The 25,575-nt window shown below is 41.1% G+C and overlaps 1 protein-coding gene and 1 long non-coding RNA gene across 2 annotated transcripts in view; both read left to right on the top strand.

The window, feature by feature from the left end:
• Window positions 1-25,575, top strand: part of CSMD1 (CUB and Sushi multiple domains 1) — a 1,679,419-nt gene that overhangs the window by 276,171 nt on the left and 1,377,673 nt on the right. The gene's annotated exons all lie outside the window — the stretch shown is intronic.
• LOC129643265 (uncharacterized) lies at window positions 17,920-21,936 on the top strand. Its single transcript, XR_008710204.1, has 3 exons — window positions 17,920-18,138; window positions 20,625-20,903; window positions 21,875-21,936. It is a non-coding gene; the product is annotated as an uncharacterized LOC129643265 (long non-coding RNA).

Genomic DNA, 25,575 nt, shown 5'->3' on the forward strand with positions numbered 1-25,575 from the left:
GCAATAATTCAGCACTTAAGTAATTCCTGCTCAGTTGTAATAACAATCTGAATTCTCATTGCTGAGTTAACACAATAACACAACCCAAATGTTACTCTACACTGCTTTTAAATTCAGCCTATATTGTCATTGTGGAAGTAGCACTTACAAATATTTAACATAGATGGAGATAGTTTAAAACAGAGATGGGTGATGGATGACAGCATAATAGCTAGGTAATGCCTTGATACAATTAGCAGAAAAATTCAGGATTAAACATGGCTTAGTTTTACATTTTCAAAAGGTAACCCAAAGTATTTTTCTATAAATTAATGACATAACTGGAGTATGTTTCAGCATTTTATAAGTGGGAAGCATGGAGAAACTGTCAAGACATTTCTTCCAGTTACACATTTTTTTGGGGGGAGGGTCTAGTATTTTAAACAGTTATTGTGAATGCTTTTCTAGGTGTATGCTATATTAAAGACTATTTTTTTCACCATTAAGACCACACCTACTTTGAAGTTACATACATACATATACCCACATATAATTGAGTTGTGATCTTTTCCCCATGTAGCAGTTTTATTTATTTGATTTTTTAAAAGCAATTCTTATACAACACATGCGTTACATGCGTTTACACAACTAATTTTCTTTGTAGCGTGACTGCTGACATAAACTTCAGCATCGCGTTTGTCTTCCTGTCCCTTAGCACAGTTTCTGCTCCAGAAAATGGACTCCTCATCAAAATCTTCAGAAAATAGTGTGAGTGAAATGGGGGAAATATTTGAAATTTTCTCCTGAACCCTTAACTCCCCTTGAAATTCATTTCAGATAGTTATATCTGCAGGGTGAGGAAAAGCATGGGCCTGGAGGGTAGGTGTAGAGATGGGCAGGGTTAGGAGAGAGTTAAGTGTCCTTTTCAGCAGAGTTCTTGTCATCATTCTGGGACTAGGGGAGGGGGCAGTTTGCACCCTTTTCCTTATTCTTTATCCACGGTCTAGCTGGATGGGCCAAGCATCAGCACGTCTCTCTTAGTCCTAATGAAATAACCCTGTCAGACATTAAGGGGCTGTAAGGCTGCAATGGGCTTCCCTGGTGGCTCAGATAGTAAAGAATCTGTATGCAATGTGGGAGACCTGGGTTCGATCCCTGGGTTGGGAAGATCCCCCTGAAAAGGGAATGGCAACCCACTCCAGTATTCTTGCCTGGAGAATTCCATGGACAGAGGAGCCTGACAGGCTTTAGTCCATGAGGTCACAAAGAGTTGGACACGACTGAGAGACTAAGCACACAGCAGCAGGGCTGAAACAGGGAAGATATTAGAGAGAGGCCCTTCTGTTGGGCAGTTTTGGGGAGGAGAGAAACAGGGCTTGGGGAAGATATTCAGCCAGGCAGAGAGAAGAGTGATTGAGCAAAATAATTTTAACAGAAAATTTAGTCTGGCACAGTGTGGGGCATCATGCCCCAAAGAGGACAGGGTCTGGCGTACTCTCCCACGCCCTTCCGTAATTGAACTCTTACACTCCAAGTTAAGATTGAGTGGACCTGTCACAGCAGCAGTGTAGTTGGGAAAGAATGGTGATGGACTCTCTGGCCAGGGTAGGCCTTGAGGATGTGGACAAGATTCAGAAAGTTCCAAAGTCCTTGCAAAGCCAGGGTGACGCTGAGTCAGCAATGGCATGCCCGTGGATCGCAACCAAGATTAGAAAGAGGAGAGCTGAGGTCTGGCCTGTTTCCCAAAGCAGATAACAGCTGTGGGTGCCAGCCAAGAGCCTGAAGGAGCAAGGAAGGGGAGGAGGCACTGTGTCACAGCCGCAGGGTTTCCCAGCCACAGGGACACAGACGACTCCCTGCAGCTACACTCGGGCGTCCCCAGTTATACTGACTGGACAAGACCTATTGGTCTCAAAGCTGGAAGTTTAGGCTGAATGAGAACTGAGCCCTCTGTCGGCTGTACCCAGATCTTCCCTTAGAAATAACATAACCTGAGGAAATTTCTTCTAACACCTGAGCACAAAGAGACCTTTATAAATGACTGAATGGGACAAAAATTTTTCTAACTGCTAGTAGGGACATAAAGAATGTGAGTAGCATTTTGTGTCTAACAATGTAATTGCACTCTTTATGTGAATCAAAGGGCAGGGGGTAAACTTTTTTTTTTTTTTCCTATAGCATTATATATGGAAGTTTTTTTTTTTTTTAAGTTAAAATTAAAAAAAAAAAACTATAATGACAAGGGAAAATAAACAGAAAAAAATCATAGACATTCTTTTTTTTAATTGAAATAAGTGGTAATAAACTATCTTCATTGGATAAAAGAAAAATATCAACTACTTCATTTATAAGAGACACAACAGAAAGACAATGAGATAAAATAAACACACCAACTAAAAGTAAGTTGGTTTAGCAATGTTATAATACGACATTGAATTTAAGACAAAATGCGTTAACAGAGATATACAGATTGCACATAATGGTAAAAGTCAATCTCTCAAAATGATATAACATTTGTAAACCTAAATTTCTCTAACAAAACAAAGCTTTGTAAAGAACTACAAATCTGTCATTTAAAGAGAAAAAAATCAAAAAAAAAAATAAAGAGAAAAAATCCAATATGAATATCACCAAAGAATAAGGCATGGATCAGGAAACCTGACTAGTAAAAATTATGATTAACTTCACCAGACTCAGGAAATGCAAAGTAAAAAGCAATGAGATATCATTTAATTGACATCAAATTGGCAAACATTGAATATCTAAAAAGATGAGATGCCAAATGTTTAGGAGACTGTGGAAGTGGTAACTCCAAATTGCTGATAAAAGTATAAATTAGTATAGTAATTCTGAAAAGCAAATTGGTGCTATCAGTCAAAAACGTTCATAACTTAACCAGTTATTCATTCATTCACAACCTAAGACATGCCCACGACTGTTCATTCTTGAACTGTCTATCATACTGGAAAACTGGAAGCAACCCACCTGTCTGTCAAGGTTGTAGGTACATATTACCACATTCTTTTAGATGTTATACTTCAGGGATATTAAAGTAGTTATGTAGCTTAAAAATGTTTTTAACTGTCAGAATAATCTATCTGTGGCTATTTTTTTACAAATATATTATGAATTTTCTGAGTAAAATTGTAGCACTTGGGGTGTTTTTATACCAAATTAACGGTAGAAATGTAAACTCAGTCCTTACTGTTTTAGGTAAAGAAAGGTAGAATTAGGTTTTGCAAAGAGGATGTGGAGTACCTTGACTTGAATTGTTATCTTTCTTAAAAAACAAGAAAATGAGTGCTCTTTAAGTAAAATGTTAACGTTATAAATTTCTTCCACTGGGTATGTAAGTGAGATTCTTTGCATCTTTTTTGTTAAATTTTTAAGGATACTGTTCAAATGATGTTTTCCTTGTTTTCTTCAGAGCATTCTACTATCTCTATTTTAATTCTGGGACATTTTTAAATATATTTTTTATTGAAGTATAGTTGATTTACAATATTGTATTATTTTCGGGTATACAGCACAGTGATAGCCTAGAAATAAACACACACACCTGTAGTCACCTAATCTATGACAAAGGAGGCAAAAATATATGAATGCAATGGATAAAATATAGTCTCCTCAATTAGTGATGCTGGGAAAACTGCAACAGATACATGTAGAAGAATGAAATTTGAACACTCCCTAACACCAAACACAAAAATAAACTCAAAATGGATCAAGCATCCAAGTGTAAGACCAGGAGCCTGTCATTGTCAAATGCTTCTCCATGATAAGAGCCTGGGAAGTTTAAGCAATGGAGGATGATAGGATGTAAAATATAAGATTAAAAAAAAAAAATTCCTGACATTCTGTGTTCTTCCTTTATGCTCAATATATGGTACAGATTCAAGTGCAGATTGCAATCAATAGAAATAGTTACAGACTCGTGGTTGCCAGGGAGGAGGGAAGGATTGAGAATTGGAGGTTTGCAGATGCAAACTATTATGCATAGGATGGATAATAACAAGCTTCTTTTATTTGGCACAGGGGGCTATATTCAACGTCTTGTGACAAACTATAATGGAGAAGAATATTAAAAATAACATATATATGTATAACTGAATCAGTTTGCTATATAGCAGAAATTCGGTCAGTTCAGTTCAGTTCAGTTGCTCAGTCATGTCCAACTCTTTGCGACCCCATGAATCGTGGCATGCCAGGCCTCTCTGTCCATCACCAACTCCCAGAGTTCACTCAAACTCACGTCGATCGAGTCGGTGATGCCATCCAGCCATCTTATCCTCTGTCGTCCCCTTCTCCTCCTGCCCCCAATCCCTCCCAGCATCAGGGTCTTTTCCAACGAGTCAGCTCTTCCCATGAGGTGGCCAAAGCTTTGGAACTTCAGCTTCAGCATCAGTCCTTCCAATGAACACCCAGGACTGATCTCCTTTAGGATGGACTGGTTGGATCTCCTTGCAGTCCAAGGGACTCTCAAGAGTCTTCTCCAATACCACAGTTCAAAAGCATCAATTCTTCAGCACTCAGCTTTATTCACAGTCCAACTCTCACATCCATACACGACCACTGGAAAAACCATAGCCTTGACTAGATGGACCTTTATTGGCAAAGTAATATCTCTGTTTTTCAATATGCTGTCTAGGTTGGTCATAACTTTCCTTCCAAGGAGTAAGCGTCTTTTAATTTCATGGCTGCAGTCACCATCTGCAGTGATTTTGGAGACCAAAAAAATAAAATCTGACACTGTTTCCACTGTTCCCCTATCTATTTCCCATGAAGCGATGGGACCAGATGCAGAAATTAGCACAACAGAAATCAACAATACTTAAATAAAATAAATAGTTCATGCTCTTCAAAAAATAATGGGACAGTTAATGGCAGTTGATTTGTACCTTAGATTAAGAGAAAAAAAATAGCAAATAAACCAATTTTGTTATTTATTACTCTCCATAGGTTTTCACAGGACAGAGCCCCATGAACTGGATAACAGAGAAGGGAAGGAAGTGAAAGTCTCTCAGTCATGTCCGACTCTTTGAAACTCCATGGACGGTAGCCCACCAGGCTCCTCTGTCCATGGGATTCTCCAGGCAAGAATAGTGGAGTGGGTTGCTATTCCCTTCTCCAGGGGATCTTCCCAACCCATAGATTGAACCTGGGTCTCCTGAATTGCAGGCAGACTCTTTACCGTCTGAGCCACCAGGGCGGCCCATAAGGGATAAGGGAGAAGGCAGATATGATATCATACCATCACAGCAATGGGTCTCCTTTCTCGGTGTTGGCTAACATGTGCCCTGTCATGTTCCCTGACAAGGAGCACGGACTTCTTACTGGGGCCTGGGATTAGATGTGCTGAGCTGGTGTTGCATTTTCAAAATGGTAATGGCTTTGAACGAGCTTACCTGGGTTGAAGAAAGAGACGGGCCTTCTTGCCGTCTTCACAGTTGTGAATTGCTCTCAAGTCAGAGAGGCCAGGCTACTGCTGTGCTCCTTCCAGATGTAAGGGGAGGATGAAGGAGTGAGCCACAGAAAGGCAGGATTCTAATTCATCAGAACTGTGTATACTTGACTTGAGCTGTGCGAAGGCTGAGCTGTGCTTTTGAGTCCTGGGCTACATCTAGGGTCAGTCCCGAAAAAGCAGGTAGACACGAGTCAGGAGTATGGTGAAATGATGCTTCAGTGTGAGCAGACTAGACTTAGGACTTCCATCACCTTCCATCCTCAGATTCTGGAGTTTTAATTTACCAGCCGTAAAATCTGTTGCTGTTACTTGATAGTCATATTTTGCCTTTATGTAATCAGACATGCAAACAGATAGGGTTTGCAGTAAGAACATGAAAGAAAATTTGTTGACAGCTGTCATTCACAACTAGCAAAGGAAACAGGAACTACATATTCAAACCTCCCTTTTATTTCCCATAAGCTTTTAGATATCCTTTCAAATAAGTTGTATAAATATGTCGATTTTAGCTGAAATAAAGTACCATTGCCTCAAGGCTGCCTCTTAGAAAAATCTCTTAATTGATGTAAATTTTCCTTTTTAGTTATTGTAAATAGTGTTTTATAGTCAATCCTTAAATATGCTACTAAACATTCAGTATTTTTTTAAACCAGCTTGAATTTGTAAGTCCCTCCAGCATGTTGTAAAAGATAAGCTCACATCGGAAAGCTTTTCCCTGAATAATTGTGCAGATTTCATTGGAAAGTAGACAGTGTCCTGATCACGTAGACCAAGCATATCTTGACATTGACATTGAATGGTGGCTCCACTGCTTTAAAAGTCTGTGAATTATTTAACGGAAAACAAATTTTGCACCACTAAAGCACCTGTCTCAGACCTTAGAGTCACCACATTTTAAATTAGCCAGCTTTAAGACCTTTAGCAAATAAGAACTGAATCACAGATTATTTAAATTTGTTTAGACAAAGTAAATAACACCCTGATTCCTCCCATCCACCAGATGGCATCCTATTAGCCCCTCTTCTAAATTTAAAAAAAAAAAAAAAAAGTTTCCTTTCAGTCTTTTCTATGGAAATATCCAGTTCATTCTGAGCCTGGACATGGCCTCCTTATTCTTTTCATCCATTTTATCAATTGGAATATCTCACCGACATCTTAAATAACCTATTTCAAATGAAGTCTAAGTGCCACCTCCCCCGCCCCAAATAATACAAAGTCATTACACATGACTCTGCATGTTTTTTCCATTAATGACATCACATGCCTCTATTAACAATACCATCTTTCTTTTAGTTATCAATTCTTCAAAATTTGGTGTTTCTCTTTTCCTTCTTTTCTTAAATCCTAAGAGCTCAAAAGATTCTTTTTGATTGCATCATCTCAGGTCAAGCCTACTGCTTACCCTCATGAAAGCATTCATTAACCCTTCCCTCCTATCTAGCCTCAGCATCTGTTCTTCTTGCTGCAACACATTCTATGAAAATGGTCAGGGTAATCCCCCTGAAATGCTAAATACTTCCCTTGGTTGACTGTGGTCTCTCATTGAGCATAAAGTATAAGCATGTACCTTATTGCATTAGGTCTTTCTTTGTTATGAGCCTGTTGGATCTTTCAGGCTTGTCTTTTTTTATTTTATTTTTGTCTCCTTTTTTTTTTAATTTTTTTATTCCAAAAGTCTACAAGCAATAAATGCTGGAGAGGATGTGGAGAAAAGGGAACCCTCTTACTCTGTTGGTGGGAATGCAAACTAGTACAGCCACTATGGAGAACACTGTGGAGATTTCTTAAAAAACTGGAAATAGAACTGCCATATGGCCCAGCATTCCCACTGATGGGCATACACACCGAGGAAACCAGAATTGAAAGAGACACGTGTACCCCAATGTTCATTGCAGCACTGTTTATAATAGCCAGGACATGGAAGCAACCTAGATGTCCATCAGCAGATGAATGGATAAGAAAGCTGTGCTACATATACACAAGGGAGTATTACTCAGCCATTAAAAAGAATACCTTTGACTCAGTTCTAATGAGGTGGATGAAACTGGAGCCTATTATACAGAGTGAAGTAAGTCAGGCTTGTCTTTGAATTCTTCTATAGAGTTAGACAACTGATGAGATGGAGATTCTGTGTTGGAGGTAGAGAGACAAGGTGGTTGTGATGGAGATGTAGCAAGTAGAGAATATCTGATGTTGTGTATTGCTTGAGTGGAAGGGGCAGTAGCTTGTTAAGGAAGCAAAAATCAGGATTATACTTGAGCCAGGAGGACAGCTGACATAATAAGGTACTACAGTGAAGGAAGAGATGGAGAATATTTATAAGGACTTGGCAGTGGTGCCAGAACCAGAGAGATGGTGATGGTCAGGGAAAACAAAGAAAGTAACATAGAAAATGAACTTCGAAGTAAGAGGGCTGTGGTGGGAGTGAGCATCAGACAAGGGAGATGTACTTAGGCATTAACTGGGTGAATTGCATCTCTGAGACAGCCCTAGGCTTTCCAGGATAGGGAGGCTTGGGTACAGTGCAACAGTAAGACTGTCCTGATGATTTAAAGATGGTAGAAGACCATTCCATCTAAGATGTGGAAAGAAAATCACTCTGAGCACAAGTTGCCTGGGTCTTCCTGTTGGAAGTAGAGACAGGGAAGCTTGTCACCCAGCGTCTTGCCAGATGTTTTGTTTCCAGAACATTAGAAAGCGGTTTTGGCTTCTCTCTTTCTCATTTGGACACCCCAGAATTCATTTGAACAACATATCAAATCTATGCTCCAAATATTATCAGTATTTCAGAAGGCTGGGATAAATATTAAAAGGAAAATCAACTATTTCACCCTGAGACATTGAGATTGCATTACCCAAAACAGTCAGGTACTGTTGAAGATTTATCAGTTGTGGAAGAGACTGTCTCAAATATATAAAAGATAATGTATGAATGCTGTTAACATAGTATCATAATGTATCAAATGTTAATGTCACAGTAGACTGAATATATAGTAGCATTTCAATCAGTGTACTTTGCTTCCCAGATTTAGTGTTTTGGCTTTTTTTTAATATTCTTTTTGTTTCAGAACTTTTGCAGAAAAGTTGTAAAGACAGTGCAGAGTTCCCATCTGACCTACACCTAGTTTTCCTTTTTATTAATTTTTATGTTGGAGAATCCCAGGGATGGGGAAGCCTGGTGGGCTGCCGTCTATGGGGTCGCACAGAGTCGGACATGACTGAAGCGACTTAGCAGCAGCAGCAGCAAAGTACATTTGTCACAATAAATAACCAATCCTGATACATTATTATTAACTAAAGTCTGTGGTCTAATTTCCTCAGTATTCACCTTGCGTCCTTCTCTGGCCCAGGGTCCCATCTAGGGCATCACATTCTATTTAGTCCTCTTGTTTGCTAGGCTCTTCTTGGCTGTGAGGTTTTCTCAGACTTCCCCTGTGTCTGGTGACCTTGACAGGTTGGAGAGGACGATCAGGTATTTTGTAGATTGTCCCTCAGTTGTGAGTACTGTGATATTTTCTTCCTGATTGCACTGGGGCTGTTGGTTTGAGGAGGAAGACTGCCAAAGTAAAGCACCTTCCAGCACATCCTGATGTGGAGAGGCGGGTGGGGGGTGGGGCGCTGTGGGGTAGGAGGTCTCCATCAGGTGTCTGCTCTGCACAGCTCCTCTACTTCTAGCTTTTCCGGTCTGTCTTTGGAGGGAGGTAACTGTGAGTGACTTCAGGGTGGGGAGGGGGCTCCCCATTCTGAGCAGAGAACCTGTTGATGATTTAGAAGGCTCTTCAGAGCACTTTCTTCTCTCCTGGGTATTTTCCCCAATATGGAATCGTGCATATCTGTTTTCTACTTTGGGTCACCCAGATTCAGTTTAGCCTGTTCTTTTGGCTGACCTGATGCTATTCCTTCTGGTTGTTTTCTGCAAAACAATGACCCTTCTCTTCGAGCAAAAACAGTCATGCCACTTAGCTTGTAAAGTTTACTGCCTTAAGGAGCATCCATTCAGCCAGCAAAGATGCCTTCAGGCTTCATTGAATCCTAGTAGGAATAAGGTTCAGAGCAGACACTACTTATCTTCAGTTGAATAGCCAGAATTTTGAGGACGTGGACCTGGTTTTCTAACTGTAGATATTTCTCAGTTACTTCCTGCTACCTTTGGGTTTACCTCATCTTTCCCTGTGAACACTGATTTCAGAAAAGGTCCAGCAAACTCATTCTCACTAAGGGCTTCATGTATCTCAGTTTAGCGTTCCTTTTCTTTAAGTTGTTATTGTGAATCATCCCATATAACCTTCACCCAGCTTTCTTCCAAAAGTTAACGTCTTACATAACCAGAGTACATTTATGAAAGTGAAGACATTAGTGTCGACATAATATTATTAGTAATTATTGAGATGTCTCTAGCATTTCTCCAGTCACTTTTCCATCCAGGATCCCCTGAGGCCTTAGGCCATCACATCTCCTTAGTTCCTTTTAATCTGTGACAGTCCTCAGTTTTTCCTTGACTTTCACGACCATGATGAGGTTGAGGGTTGCTGGTCTCTTATTGTGTAGAATGTCTCTCCATTTGGACCTCTCTGACATTCTATCATGATTTGACTGAATTGCACATTTTTGGCCAGAAGATTACAGAAATGATGAACCATTTTCCATGCATCAGATCACAAGGCCCATGATCTCAGTATGTCTTTTCACTTGTGATATTAATTAATTAATTAATATTAATTAATTGCTTGGTTAAGGTGGCGTAAGATGAATATCTCAGTGTAAAGTGACTATTAATATTTTCCCTTTGAATTTAATGACTATTTTGAAGGAGACACTTTATTACTACTTCTATATTTTATCTGTCCCCAAATTTTTCTTAGTGTTCTTTTTGACCAAAATTATTTAAAACATATTTAAGTCCAATGTGAAGTTAAAAAAAAGGATAGTTACTTTGTGACCACCAGTGACTATTCAGAGAGAAGAAATGTGTGTTTCTGTATCTGAGTGTCTGTGTGAGAGAGACAGAGAGAATGATTTTCCTGGGAATTTCTCCAGATCATGCGGTGTTTATGCTTATGTTGTAGATCAACTTGTATGCAAATGAGGCAGCTAATCTCTGATGGTTATAGTATGCCTATGTTCACTAAATGTCTAATACTTAATTCAGGACCTAGTAACTTATAGCAACTAAACAGTGGTTCTGCATGGTTTTATAATAGATATGTTCGTGAACAATTATTTACAAAATGTTAATAGGGAATAAAGGGACATTTTTAAAATAATCTCACCAGTTGATACATAACACTGTTAACGTGTTAGTTAGAGTCAGACAGAAGGTATAGCATACGTGGTCAATGAGAACAGGTGGACGCATACACAGCATACCGTCTATCAGACTGGGCATCTGGATGTTGTATTTACTTCACAGGGCTTGTAATCAAACTTGTAGTAGGATTTCCACTTTCTTATGGTTTAGAGACAATACGAATGAGGGGATGACAAGTGTGTTTGCATATTGTTGAGAGTACTACAATTCCATCATCATCACCATCATCAGTATCTTGAGTCATTCATATGTACCTTTCTATTTAAATATCACACAAGTAATTGATGATAATTTGGTTACTTGATGTAAAGTAGAATGACAGCTACAGAAATGTACTCGTTAGAGCAAAAAGTCATACATCTAGGCAGATAATTACATAAAACTTGGATTTTAAAAGATATGAGATGAAACTTTATTCCCGATAGTGTCATAGCTATTATGGACAGCCTGAGAACTATTATCAATCAAAAATATGTAATAAGTGAAAAATTTTAAATATCAGTAGAAATATATTTATATATTTAAGTAAGCAATAACCTTGCAAATTAATTCATTACGCTCCTGGTTTAACAGACAATTAAACCGAGGCAATGAGAAGGTGCCTGGCCTGTGCCCAGAGATGCCACACAGGCTGCTCTCTGCTCTGACTGTCAGGTGTCCCAGTGTGATGGAGTACATTTAAAACATCCTCAAGTTGACCTGTTAGGGATTCTCTGGAAAAAATGAAACAATAACCCTGTGTACGAGACAGCAAAAGAGACACTGATATATAGAACAGTCTTATGGACTCTGTGGGAGAGAGAGAGGGTGGGAAGATTTGGGAGAATGGCATTGAAACATGTAAAATATCATGTATGAAACGAGTTGCCAGTCCAGGTTCGATGCACGATACTGGATGCTTGGGGCTGGTGCACTGGGACGACCCAGAGGGATGGTATGGGGAGGGAGGAGGGAGGAGGGTTCAGGATGGGGAACACATGTATACCTGTGGTGGATTCATTTTGATATTTGGCAAAACTAATACAATTATGTAAAATTTAAAAATAAAATAAAAAAATTAAAAAAAAAATGAAACGCATTGAACCTATCACTTCACTTGACAAACTAAAATAGGATCAAAGTAGTTTAGACACAGTTGTTAAAAGAAAAGGAACTAGACTGTTAAGAGCTGAATCTCAGTGACTGTGCCCTTTGCCCCCATGATGTTTCTGGGGAGCACTGTCATGGGGTCCACTCCCTCTATGTGCATCCTGCCTCCCCTGGCACCCCAGCACCCCTAGACTCTGTCCTCCAGCTCCTAGGCTCTGGCTGCACCACCTCCTTGCCTTGGGTCCCCCAGGGGATGGGAGCCACTTTCTGTAATTACTCGTTTCTGATTCATTCTGGTCCTCTTTTGTTCTCTCAGACTTTCCAAAAGACACGGAACCAATTCTGTGCATTAAAATCCCAATGTTTAAAAAATTGGGAAATGCAAAGTAAAAAAGAAATGACTCTACATCAAAATTGAGAAGGAAGTGTAATGAAATATTTAACAGCAATGCAATTAATGTAAAGAAGAAAAATCCACCCCACTGGGCACGGCTCTTCATGCTTTGTGGGTGCTTGATGACTCCATGTTGGGTGAAGGAATCATCAAGTCACTGATTAAAAATTCAATACAGCAGTCCATTAGAAACCTGAGTAAAATAAAAGCCAAGGGACTGCAAAAATAAGTAACATGCAAGTTCTCACAAGTAAGAAATTACTCAGATGGGTGAGGAGCATCAATGTACAGATCACATAAGAGAAAAGAGCAGCTTATCAAACTTACTGAAAATCTCAACTTGTGCAAATAAGAAAATGCAAGTTAAAATGCAATCAAATTTGCAGATATTTAAAAACTCATATCCAATGCTAAGAAAGGTGTGCAGATCCAAACATTGTTACATAAATTAGGAGTGAGGGCGTGCCTGCTAAGTCACTTCAGTCGAATCCGACTCTGTGCGACTCCATAGACGGCAGGCCACCAGGCTCCCCTGTCGCTGGGATTCTCCAGGCAAGAACACTGGAGTGGGTTGCCGTTTCCTTCTCCAATGCATGAAAGTGAAAAGTGAAAGTGAAGTTGCTCAGTCGTGTCTGACCCTCAGCGACCCCATGGACTGCAGCCTTCCAGGTTCCTCCATCCATGGGATTTTTCCAGGCAAGAGTACTGGAGTGGGGCATAGACCATTGCAATCTCTGTAAACATTTGAACTTTATGGCATCTGCCCTAAAAATTATCAAACTATTTAACACTATGTGATAGCAACAAATAGAAGGATATTTAAAATAAAATAATAAATATGAATTATGTAATGGAGCAAGGGATGATATATTCATATATACAGAAATGTTTTGGATTTTTAAAATCATGTTTCACAGGCTTGGCAGGAAATATTTTGGAAATCAAAAAATATATAGATGTATGGAAATCCCAAGAATGGTTATAAATGACTGTTAACAGTAGGCATTTTCAAGAGGTGGGATGATAGGTAATTTTTATTTTCTTGAAAATTTTCCAACTTCCTAGATGTTCTGTAATGGCCACAGGTCATTACACTTATTTTTTGCCATTGGAGAAAATGGTACTGGTATGCATATATATTGTCATATGCGAAAAGTGAAAAATAGTTGGAAAAGAAGGGCCCATCAGAAATAAATTCTTTTGATATGATTATTAGGTTCACATTATATTGGAGCATCAGTTTGGCAGCATATTTCCATTTCTTTTGATAAGCTAAGTTCTCTATAGTTGTGATACATTAAGTTATGGAAATTATGTTCTTTAACTCAGAGCAGATGGAGACTAGAGTTCAGGCCTTTCCTACTATAAACATCCTTCCCCTCCCTCAGATCCCATGGGTAACCAGCTTCAGCCTGCCTGCCTGCCTGCCAGGAGGTCTCTCTGCATTTGGGGTCCGTTCAGATTCATAGCTGAATTTATAGTTCTTTTCTTCAGGTAACTCTGAATTCTATTTTGATTTAAAAATAGAATTAAATAGTTTAAACTATTAAATAGTTTGATTAAATAGTTAACAAATGCAAGGGCTTAGTATGGAAAAGGAACATCAGCAGTGTCACTGCTCCATCAAGGTTCTCCAGAGAACCAGAATCAATAATCCACAACTGTAAGTATATGGAGAGAGAAAGGAAAAAATAAAGAGATTGACGGATTAATTAGGAGGAGTTGGTGCATACAGAAGTCCCCAGATCCAGAATCTACAAGCCAGAGGTCAGTATGTACAAGCCAGAGGTCAGGAGAGCCGGTCTTGCAGTTCTAGCCCAGACCCCGTTCTCTGAGACCCAGGGGTGCTCTGTCTGCGGGCAGGAGAGCGGGGCATGCCTCCACCTCCTCCGCGTGCTTGCTCTGCTCTGATTCCCCGTGGATTAGATGCTGCTGCCCTCACCAGCGAGGTCATCGTCTTCACTGAATCGACTCAAATGCCGATCTCTTCCAGACACACCCTCTCCGAGGTGCCCGGATGTAACATTCTCCCAGCTTCTGGGCGCCCTTTAGTCCACTCAGGTGATGGAGAGGGTTCACCCTCACAGAGTAATAGAGAGAAGGCAGCAAGGGCAGGCATCCGGGAGAGGAGGGGGACTGGACCGTTCAAGTGCAGACAGTGCCCTTCCTCTTTCCATTCACACGGTTTCTGCTCTATACTCCCACACCTCCTGTCCTGCCCCTTTCACATCCTCTCCCCACCCCCAACCCCCCCAACCCCCCCCTCGTCCTCCCTGTCCTCCCCCTCTCCATCCTCCCCTCTCCTCATCCTCTCTGTTCTCCATCCTCCCTGTCCTTCCCCCTCCCCAGTCCCTGTCCTCCCCCCTGCCCATCCTCACCCTTCCCCATCCTTCCCCCTCCCTGTGCTCCCCCACCTCGTCCTCCCTGTCCTCCATCCTCCCTGTCCTCCCTTCTGCTCATCCTCACCCCTCCTCGTCCTCTCTGTCCTCCCACTCCCTGTCCTCCCCCCGCCCATCCTCGCCCCTCTCCGTCCTCCCCCTCCCTGTCCTCCCAGCTGCCCATTTTCGCCCCTCCTTGCCCTCCCCTCTCCGTCCTTCCTGTCCTCCCCCTCCCCATCCTCCCTGTCCTCCATCCTCCCTGTTCTCCCCCTCCCCGTCCTCCCTGTCCTCCATCCATCCTGACCTCCCAGCTCCCCGACCTCCCCCCTGTCTTACCCCCCCACCTCCCCTTGTCTCTGACCTCCCCTGTCTCTGACCTCCCCCCCAACCTCCCACCTGCCCTGACCTCCCCCCTCTCTGACCTCCCCCCCCAACCTCCCACCTGCCCTGACCTCACATCTCCATGACCTCACACTCCCCTGACCTCCCTCCCACCTCCCCGACCTACCCCCTCTCTGACCTCCCCCCCAGACCTCCCCCTTCTCTGACCTCCCCTCTCACCTCCCACCTGCCCTGACCTCACACCTCCATGACCTCACACTCCCCTGACCTCCCTCCCACCTCCCCAACCTCCCACCTGCCCTGACCTCCCCCCTCTCTGACCTCCCCCCCGACCTCCCACCTGCCCTGACCTCACACCCCATGACCTCACACTCCCCTGACCTCCCTCCCCACTCCCTGACCTCCCACCTGTCCAGTCCCACTGCTGCTCTTCTGTTCACCCTCAGCTGGAGGCCCTGGGTTTCCTGGAAAGCTGCCAGTTGGAAAACGAGTGCCCCTCAGGCACTGGCTAAGCTGCTTTAGGATAAAACATTTCCTAATGGTATGAGGAATCTCCCATCGAGGAACCTCTGAGGGGTGGATCATGGAGCCTCATATGAGGTCATGATGTATCCAGTTCGCCCATGACAGTACATGCTTGAGGCCCTTGTAATTAAAAATAATTAAAGTGACTTCCCCCCTTTCCCTTTCAGAAGTGTTTCAGTTTGAATGATGAAGCTTTTGACCATCCTTAGCACTGACTAGTGAGAAAGATGCCTGTGGAGGGATGGTGCTGGCTGTGTCCAGCTCAGATCATTTGGTGATAATGGCATATGCTGGATGTTCGAAAGACCATCTGAACTATCTGCCTCATGAACTTGTACTTGAAAACTGACTCCTCTTTATTGTTTGACATTAATACTGGATAACTGCTATGAATCTCGTGTTCTCTCTAGCCCTGCACTGTGACTGAAGGGAATCAAAAAGGAGCAGGGTAAGGAGACAGTCGTGTGCCCTGTGGGTCAGTGAAGTGACAGATGTGGAAGCTACATTTCTATTGTCTGTAATATGATGATGATTGTGTCATTAATGCCTCAGTTCAGTTTGGTCATATCCTTTTACTGAGAATGTTTCTTTACATTTTCATCGTTATATGTTGGCTTTTTGCTTCATGGTATTTATCAAGTCCATTTAGAGAAGACACCAAAATCTTCCCAATAAACATAGGAAGTGAGGGTTTCCTTCTTAATCCTCCATCAACAGCTTTTGACTTAAGGGAAGAGTATCTGTGTGGATATATAAACGCAATATCCTTTGGCCATCCTGTCTTCCAAAGTTCCGTGACTACAGCGGATTCATCAAAGAGGAAAAAGCCCTCAGGAAATCCTGCTAATAAGATGACACAATGTTCCCTCCCTGGAGGGGAAAGAAGATGATAGAAGTTTTTACTTTCTAATTTAATTAAAATGAAATATTTTATTAAACTATCATGGCTCCATATTATTTTTAGGAAAGAAATCTTGGCTATGTTCATGAATCACTCTTGCACATGGGAAAATTAAATAAGATGAAATTAAGTGATAATACTTGATAGAAGGGAGCAGGCCCTGCAGTAGTTCTGAAATTATTTTTTTTTAATAAACTTTTAGTTTCTGGAGCAATTTTAGATTTACAGAAAATGGGAAAGACAGCACAGAGTTCTCATATTCTTCACATTTGTTTTTTTCTATCATTAACATCTTTTTTTTTTTAATTTTATTTTATTTTTAAACTTTACATAACTGTATTAGTTTTGCCAAATATCAAAATGAATCCGCCACAGGTATACATGTGTTCCCCATCCTGAACCCTCCTCCCTCCTCCCTCCCCATTCCATCCCTCTGGGTCGTCCCAGTGCACCAGCCCCAAGCATCCAGTATCGTGCATCGAACCTGGACTGGCAACTCGTTTCATACATGATATTTTACATGTTTCAATGCCATTCTCCCAAATCTTCCCACCCTCTCCCTCTCCCACATTAACATCTTTTTTAATATAAATTTACTTATTTTAATTGGAGGTTAGTTACTTTACAATATTGTATTGGTTTTGCCATATATCAACATGAATCCGCCACAGCTGTACACATGTTCCCCATCCTGAACCCCCTCCTACCTCCCTCCCCGTACCATCCCTCTGGGTCACCCCAGTGCACCAGCCCCAAGCTTCTATTAGCAGTTATTAAACCACATCAATGAACTGTCACTAACTAGAGTTACTCTTCTCTTGCTTTTTCTCCAGTGTTGTCTGATGTTTTTCTTATGATTAGTCTGGGGTAGAGGATTTATGCTGTTTTCATAAGCTTAGGTGGTGTCACTATGAATCAGATGTATCTGTGTCTTCCTTGGTCCTGACCTTGACCTCCAGGCAGGGGAATGTTGGTCCCATGTCTCCACTCGGCTGTTCCTCTGGCTCCTCCTTCCTCCTGTGCTTTCTGGAATCAAGTCCCTGCGGACTGCTGTCACCTGGGGGACGGGACATCATGATCACCTCCTTAAGGGCAGAGTGTCTGCATTAAGTTGTTTCGTGTTCTTCTGCACTAGAGACTTGTCTTTTCTGACCACTTATTTACATCAACATGGATTCAAGGATGCTCACTTTATGCTTTGGATTAAAGTCTGCTGCTGCTGCTGCTAAGTCACTTCAGTCATGTCCAACTCTGCGACCCCATAGACGGCAGCCCACCAGGCTCCCCCATCCCTGGGATTTTCCAGGCAAGAACACTGGAGTGGGTTGCCATTTCCTTCTCTAATGTGTAAAAGTGAAAAGTGAAAGTGAAGTCACTCAGTCATGTCCAACTCTTAGCGACCCCATGGACTGCAGCCTACCAGGCTCCCCCGTCCGTGGGATTTTCCAGGCAAGAGGACTGGAGTGGGGTGCCATTGCCTTCTCCAGGATTAAAGTCTAATATTGCTTTATTTTTCTTGCTCTAATTGTTTCAGCTGAAGCCATTGGGAACTTTTTCAGAAAGCTACTGTGCTCTTTGCCATACTCCATGAATGAGGGGTTTCAACTTTGTATTGTTAATTTGGAGTACTTCCTATTTCCAGCTGCAGATGCTCTGGACTTCTCTTGTAAGCACCCTGCCCCATCCTAGGATCGGCTGTTTTTCCAAGGGTTTCTGGTTCCTTTTTTCTGGAGAATGACACTAACATCTAAGCAGTAGGTATGCTCTTGAATTTTGTAAGTGACATTTATCCATTGCCAATAAATTGAGGTATTGTGTGGAGTTATAAATGTTAAAGGCAGATGCAATGATTCCTTTTTGAGGTTGGCAGTGGAAAACAGTTTATTGAATGCAAAGCATTAAACGTTCCTCCTTCACTTTTATTGCCATGGAGACCATTGTCATGATATTCTTTATTCCCTGAAATCAGTCAAATGAAATAGAATGCAGATGTTCTGTATCTTTACTTTTTACTGTTTCTTGCTTGAGATTACACCTTAATGACTAATACTGAAGCATAATTATCTCTTTAGAGATTTATAGAAGATTAGAGACATTCAGTCAAAGAAATGCTCACTTCCAAAAGATAGACTTGGACTTAACAGCAGATCTGGCTTCTTCCCTGCACCCTAACCACTAACTCCCACATTTTCCACCTGAACTCATCACGACACATAGCTGCCTGATCATGGATTAAGTTCCCAGCTCTGAGAGAGAATTCCTATCAGGTCAGGCCTAGAATCCCCCACCGTGAGTTTGTTTTTATCTTGTTGGTCCTGCCACCCTTTACTAGCATCCCTCTTCTCAAGGCCTCAGTTCCCTTCTTAGCCGATGTGACTGCCTCCACTATGACTGCCTGGCAGCACATTCAAATGGGTTAAGAGCCGGCGTTTGCCTAGTATGTACTTGTAAGGACCATAGAGAAGGCTGAGCGCCAAAGAATTGATGCTTTTGAACTGTGGTGTTGGAGAAGACTCTTGAGAATCCCTTAGACTGGAAGAAGATCAAACCACTCAATCCTAAAGGAAATCAGTCTTGAATATTTATTGGAAACTCCAATACTTTGGCCACCTGATGCGAAGAACTGACTCATTGGAAAAGACCCTGATGCTGGGAAAGATTGAGGGCAGGAGAAGGGGATGACAGAGGATGAGATGGTTAGATGGCATTATTGACTTGATGGACATGAGTTTGAGCAAGCTATGAGAGTTGGTGATGGACAGGGAGGCCTGGCGTGCTGCAGTCCATGGGGTCACAAAGAGTTGAACATGACTGAGTGACTGAACTGAAGGCCTTTTGAAAATACACAGACACACACATATCTATACAATTTTGAAGATTCCTCAGTTGTACTTCTACCAACTTTAAGATATAAGAAAGAAAATGAATTCACTTGAGCCATAAGATATATATAGATATAGATATAGATATATTTTTTTTAACATGGAGGAAACATTAATGTTGTTAAACCATGGATGAAAAAAATGCATTGCTTTAAACAACTTGTCATGATGTCTCATATATAAACATTTGAGTCTTACATGTGTTTCATTTTTCCGTGCTCCAGTGTCCACTGCTCCAATTTCCTCCATGAAAAACCAATGATTAATTCACACAATGAAAACATATTCAAAACGAGATGTAACAGAAAGGCTATCCTGAAGCCCCTCATTTAAAATTCCAACAGGAAAAGATGTGCATGCTAAGTCGAGTCAGTCGTGTCCAGCTCTATGTGACCCCATAGACTGTAGCCCGCCAGGCTCCTCTGTCCATGGGATTCTCCAGGCAAGAACACTAGAGTGGGTTGCCATTTCTTCTTCCAGGGGATCTTCCCAACCCAGAGATTGGTGAGCATCTCTTGCACTTGTAGGTGTATTCTTTACCAGTAGCGCTACCTAACTACCATATAAATTAGAGTTTAGAGATATCTCCTGGATGGAATGTAGAAGAAGAAAAAAACACACAAAAAAACCTGGGTGATAATTGAGGACCAAAGTGTCGATCACATTTGTTGTAATTAGTGATGCAAATCTGAAGCCTCAGCCCATAGCTCATGACAGATAGGCACTTCGCATCAGCCCGGAGCTCCCTCAGGTTTCAGCTGTGGGAAGCAGCTCTTACAGTTTTCCTTAGTGTCACAGTAAAGCAGATCAAATGGAAAGAGAGAAGCTAGTGCACTCACTTGGTGTCTTCCACTTGTGAGGCGAGGTGGAAGTCTCTCTCTCTGATTTCCCAGGGAGTGGAGCTGGAGTGCCAGGCTGTGTCAGCCTCCCCACAGGCCACTCGCTTTTGCTGGAGGCAGAAATGTAGGCTTCTGTGAACAAAATGTTTGGTCCTCCTCCCCAGACTCTAGTTAGACAGAATTAAACATTTAAGAAGAAAACTAAAAAAATTAAAAATTTAAAAAAAGAAGAAGAAAACTAAAAGTAGAAAATATGAATAAAAACTGATGTATGACTTTGATTATCTCAGCATTGGAATAAGCCATGCAGTTCTCAAGAGTTGGGTGTAACCCCGAGTGTTCTTGCATTTATAGCTTTAATTGGACATTCCTTAAAGAAAAGTCCGGGCTAGTCAGGGGTAAATCATTAACAATATCTCTTTCTGTTTACAAACAAGGCACAAAATATGTATTTGGGCCAAAAATCACAAAATTGAAAGTAAAGATATGAATGTTTTATTTATAAGATCCTTTTTCTTCCTAGAACCATTAAAAGTATTAGAGTTCTTCTGTTAACTTACCATGCTGCTGCTGCTGCTAAGTCGCTTCAATCGTGTCCAACTCTATGCGACCCCATAGACGGCAGCCCACCAGGCTCCCCCGTTCCAGGGATTCTCCAGGCAAGAACACCAGAGTGGGTTGCCATTTCCTTCTTCGATGCGTGAAATAGCCACTGATAAAAATGGCAAGTGTCCTCACAGTTGGAAGAGAATATGTCTAATAAAATACCACCCACGTTCTGTTAGAGCTTAGGGGCTTTCAGGTATAAAAATTCTTTGCATGGATTTTGGGTTTCTTGATTGTGTCCACATTTGGTAATGATTTTAGTCAGAGACATTCTGTTATACTTCATTTTTGTCCCATTTTTTTTTTTTAAGCTGAGAAAAAGCAGAATCCTCTAGAAAGCAAGAGAAGATATCACTATACTAAAAAGGCATTGAAAAGTGAAACTGTTAGTCGCTTAGTCATGTCTGACTCTTTGCGACCCCATGGACAATAGCCCACCAGGCTCCTCTGTCCATGGAATTTCCCAGACAAGAATACTGGAGTGGGTAGCCATTGCCTTTTCCAGGGGATCTCTCCGACCCTGGGATTGAAGCTCGGTCTCCCACATTGCAGGCAGATTCTTTAATGTCTGAGCCATCAGGGAAGCCCCAAAATGTATTACTTTAGAAAAAAAAAATTTAATCAAATTGTATCTAGGATAATGATGGGTAAGAGTAAACAGGAGCAAAAGAAGAGAAAGATTTTTTTAAGCAAAACTTCTAGTTATTTTAAGGAGTTGAATATGACCAGGGAGGGTCTTAGTGTTCTCCTCAGGGTAGATAAACATGTGAATCCTTTTCCTACTTCTTTGAGATGTGAATCTTTTCAAAAGCCTCCTGCCAGTCTTAAGGGTCAGGAATGTTTTTCTGAAGGGAATGGGTCTAGGGAGACACAGCCCCATCTCCCAATCTCTGTGGAAGGGTAGGTACAGATGTTAGCAGGGAGTAGGTTATGAGTAGCTTTTGCAAACAGTGAAAGTGTCCTTCATCTTTGTTAGAGGAAGGATGGAAGGCAAAGATGGAGGTGACAGAACCCATACGATTGAGGAGGTTTGAAATGTTAGAGCATGGGATAAAAAAAATGCCTCTTATGTGTAAAGCACAGATACAAGGATTCTCTTTTATTAGTGTATGCCTATACTTTATACATAAACAGTAAGATTGCCTTTATGCTAAATCTTGTTCACAGTTGGTGAGAATGTAAACTGGGTCAACCATTATGGAAAATGGTATGGAACTTTCCTCAAAAAAAAAAAAAAAAAAAAAAATGGAAGTACCATGTGAAAAGTGTGAAACAGTTTGTTGCTCGGTAGCACCAGACTCTTTGAGACCCCATGGACTGTACCCCGCCAGGCTCCTCTACCCATGGAATTTCCCAGGCAAGAATCCTGTAGTGTAGCCATTCCCTTCTCCAGGATATCTTCCTGACCCACGGATTGAGCCAGTGTCTCCTGCATTGCAGGTGGATTCATTACCATCTAAGCCACCAAGGAAGCCCCATCTGATCCACTAACCTCACTGTTCAGTGTGTATCCAAAGGAAATGAATACCGGATATCAAAGACATGTCTGCATCCCCATGTTCATCACAGCATTTTCCACAATGGCCAAGACGTGGCAAGATCCCAAATGTCCCTCAACAGATGGAGGGATAACAGTGTGATATATGTACACACAGTGGAATGTTACTTAGCTATAACCAAGATGGAAATCCTGTCATTTGTGAACATATGGATGGACTTGGAGGGCATTATGGTAAGAGAGCTAAGTCAGTAGAGAAAGACTAATATCATATGATGTCACTTACCTGTGGAATGGAGAACATCTGAACTTACAGAAACTGAGGGTAGGATGGTGGGGAAGAGGGAAATGGGGAATTTTTGGTGAAGAGCATGAACTCCCAATTATGAGATGAACAAACAGATTCTGGGAAATCTGATGTACAGGCTGGTGGCTAGTTAATTACACTCTATTATATACTTGAAAGTTGTCGAGAGAGTAGACCTTTCATGTTGTCACCACAAACAAGAAATGGTAATATGTGATGTGATGGGATTTTAGCTGAAGCTATTGATGGTAACCAAACTCTGGGAGACAGTAAAGGAGAGAGGAGCATGGCTTGCTGCTATCTCTGGGGTTGCAGAGAATCAGACACGACTGAGCAACTGAACAACAATTGACAGTAATAAGTCCATGGTATGTGTGTATTAAACCAACATACTGTGTATTTAAACCAACACATGATTGTATGTCAATTATATCTCAAGTTGGAAAAAAGTCTTAAAACACATATAACACACAGTACATAAACAGTTATGTGTATAACTGTGGTATTAACATCTCATAGCAGGTGATTAGGGGAAAATGCCTTAAAAGCTGCTTAAGGGAGTATACATGAATAACACAAATTGAGAGGTACTGACTTTGGTCATCTTAGATGCTGCTGCTACAGCTAAGTCGCTTCAGTCGTGTCCGATTCTGTGTAACCCCATAGACGGCAGCCCACCAGGCTCCACCGTCCCTGGGATTCTCCAGGCAAGAACACTGGAGTGGGTTGCCATTTCTTTCTCCATTGCATGAAAGTGAAAAGTGAAAGGGAAGTCGTTCAGTCATGTCCGACTTCTAGCGACCCCATGGCCTGCAGCCCACCAGGCTCCTCTGTCCATGGGTTTTTCCAGGCAAGAGTACTGGAGTGGGGTGCCATTGCCTTCTCCAATCTTAGATGCACCAGCTATCAAATGGGAACCTTTTCTGCTGATGCCTCTGGTCTACTTGAGCTGTCTCTCATCTGTTATTTGTTCTCTAGAAAGACTCTAATGAGAGAGGGACTGATTTTGTCATCCACTGTGAACCTACTGTTCAGTAGTTAAAATTGAATTCTGTCATTTCTATAAAAGAGGGATGAGCCATTTAAAACTGAAATTCTTTTTAAAGTTTGTTCCTGAGATGTTAGGTGTAATTTTTAGATGCTTGGATAACATTCTATGATCTCATCCCTTCTAACAGTTTCAGAAATAATCCTTTATGTGGAAGTATTTAAAAATTATTTTTGTAACGATGATGAGCCATGGATTTAAGTGGCCTTGGTGCTGATGAATTAGCTCGGAGAAATATCCCAAATTGTGACATGATCCCCTTTCATTTTTAAATTGAACTGGAAAGCATGGGGTCACAAAGAGTTGGACGCGACTGAACACACATACATACAAAGTCTATAAATATTTAATACATTTCCATTGAAAGCATATATTTGATGACTGTCTTTCAAATGAAAATACTACAATACTCAGTAAAGAAAACTTGGTCACAACTGTATAAGAAAAGTGGTTTTCCTTTGAAAGTCTTATCAGGCATTCTGTAACTTTGTTTCTCTTTTTACTTTACCCCTTTTCTGGGTGGGAGGGTGGAAAAGACAGTAACAAGCTTTGGACCAGAGAAAAGATTTGTTGAGCAGCTACTCTATACTGCTCCATATCATTCTAGAATCTACTTTCCACAATGAATTCAAAATCTTGTTCTATTTTACAACTTACAAAAACAAACCAAAAAGGAGTACTCCGAAATAAATGGTAGCACAGTTGGCTAGAACCCTTTTAAGAAGATTGCTCATGCCTGAAGACCAGCTTTTGTCCCAGTGACCGTGGACTGGGTCTCCTCTGAGCTGACCCTGGAAAGAGGGACCTCAGGCTGCCAAGTGAGCTCTGTGGGGCTGAACTCAGTCCACTCTGGACAAGGAGAATCTCCTACTTCCCCTTGGATTAAAACCCCCATCTCACCTAAAGGGCGCGTCTTCACTGGTAACACGGCCCATTTCCTTGAGGAAAAGAGCAAGTCATCATTTCATCGTCTGTTGCTTAATTCACCATTTGAAACTGCAGTCTGGCCTTTACCTGCCAGGCCCCAGTGAAATTATTTAATATCCTTTAAAGAATACAGCCGTAATGGATTTTTTTTTCCCACTGTACTCATTTAAATTGAATTATCTTCTGTCATAATTCCATTTTTATAAAACGCTCCTTGGAATTTTAACCTAGTCCTCATTTTGATATCAGTTAAATTATCTCAGATTTTCCTCATATGTTCCTTGTATATCATATTTCAGATTCTTGGCCTATTCTTTCTTCTTCTATAGGAAAGCTTCTTTATGGGAAACAAATAGAGGCAACAGGGCATTGAATTAGGGGCAAAAGAATAAAGAATCTAAGATACAAATTTGAATTTCATCCCTATTTAGTTTATATAACCAAGGTCAAGTTACCAGTCCTCTGGGCCTCAATTTTCTCATTTGTGAAATGGAAAGAGCATTAGTGTCTGTCTAATCTGTTATGAAAATAAAGATGCAATGAGTTGACATTTTAAAGTGTGTAGGAACAGTGCCTGGAACAGAATAAAGAATATGTTAAAACTTCAGATGACTGCAGCTAATGGATAGATTACTGACAAATAATTTTTTAAAATATGTATCTTTCTCTTGAATTATTTCTGAACCTGAAGTAATATTTCTTTTGTAATTATTAATTTTATCCCTTCCTGCTTTTTGAGTAACTTAGGTATACTAAAAACATGTTTCCTGATCTAAACCATACAAGTCCACAAAGTAAGTCTTATTTTGCCCATTGAACAAATGATAAAGCAGAAACTCTGAGTCAGACACCAAAAATCCACTTTTTCTTCTCTTTTTAGTCCTGTAAGAAGCATATACTAATCCATCATCCAGTGTCAGCTAGGTACTCTTCAAATCCCAGGAGAGATACAGGCTGATTAAACACACACACACTCACTCACTCCTGTTCTCAGAAATCCAATTCTAATTTGAAGGCATCTATGCACTTAAGCAATATTAAAAATAAAAAGAGAGCATAAGCTTGGCAATCAGTTCTGCAAGTAAGTG

Source organism: Bubalus kerabau, chromosome 2, assembly GCF_029407905.1.
Source record: "Bubalus kerabau isolate K-KA32 ecotype Philippines breed swamp buffalo chromosome 2, PCC_UOA_SB_1v2, whole genome shotgun sequence".
Lineage (NCBI taxonomy): Eukaryota > Metazoa > Chordata > Mammalia > Artiodactyla > Bovidae > Bubalus > Bubalus kerabau.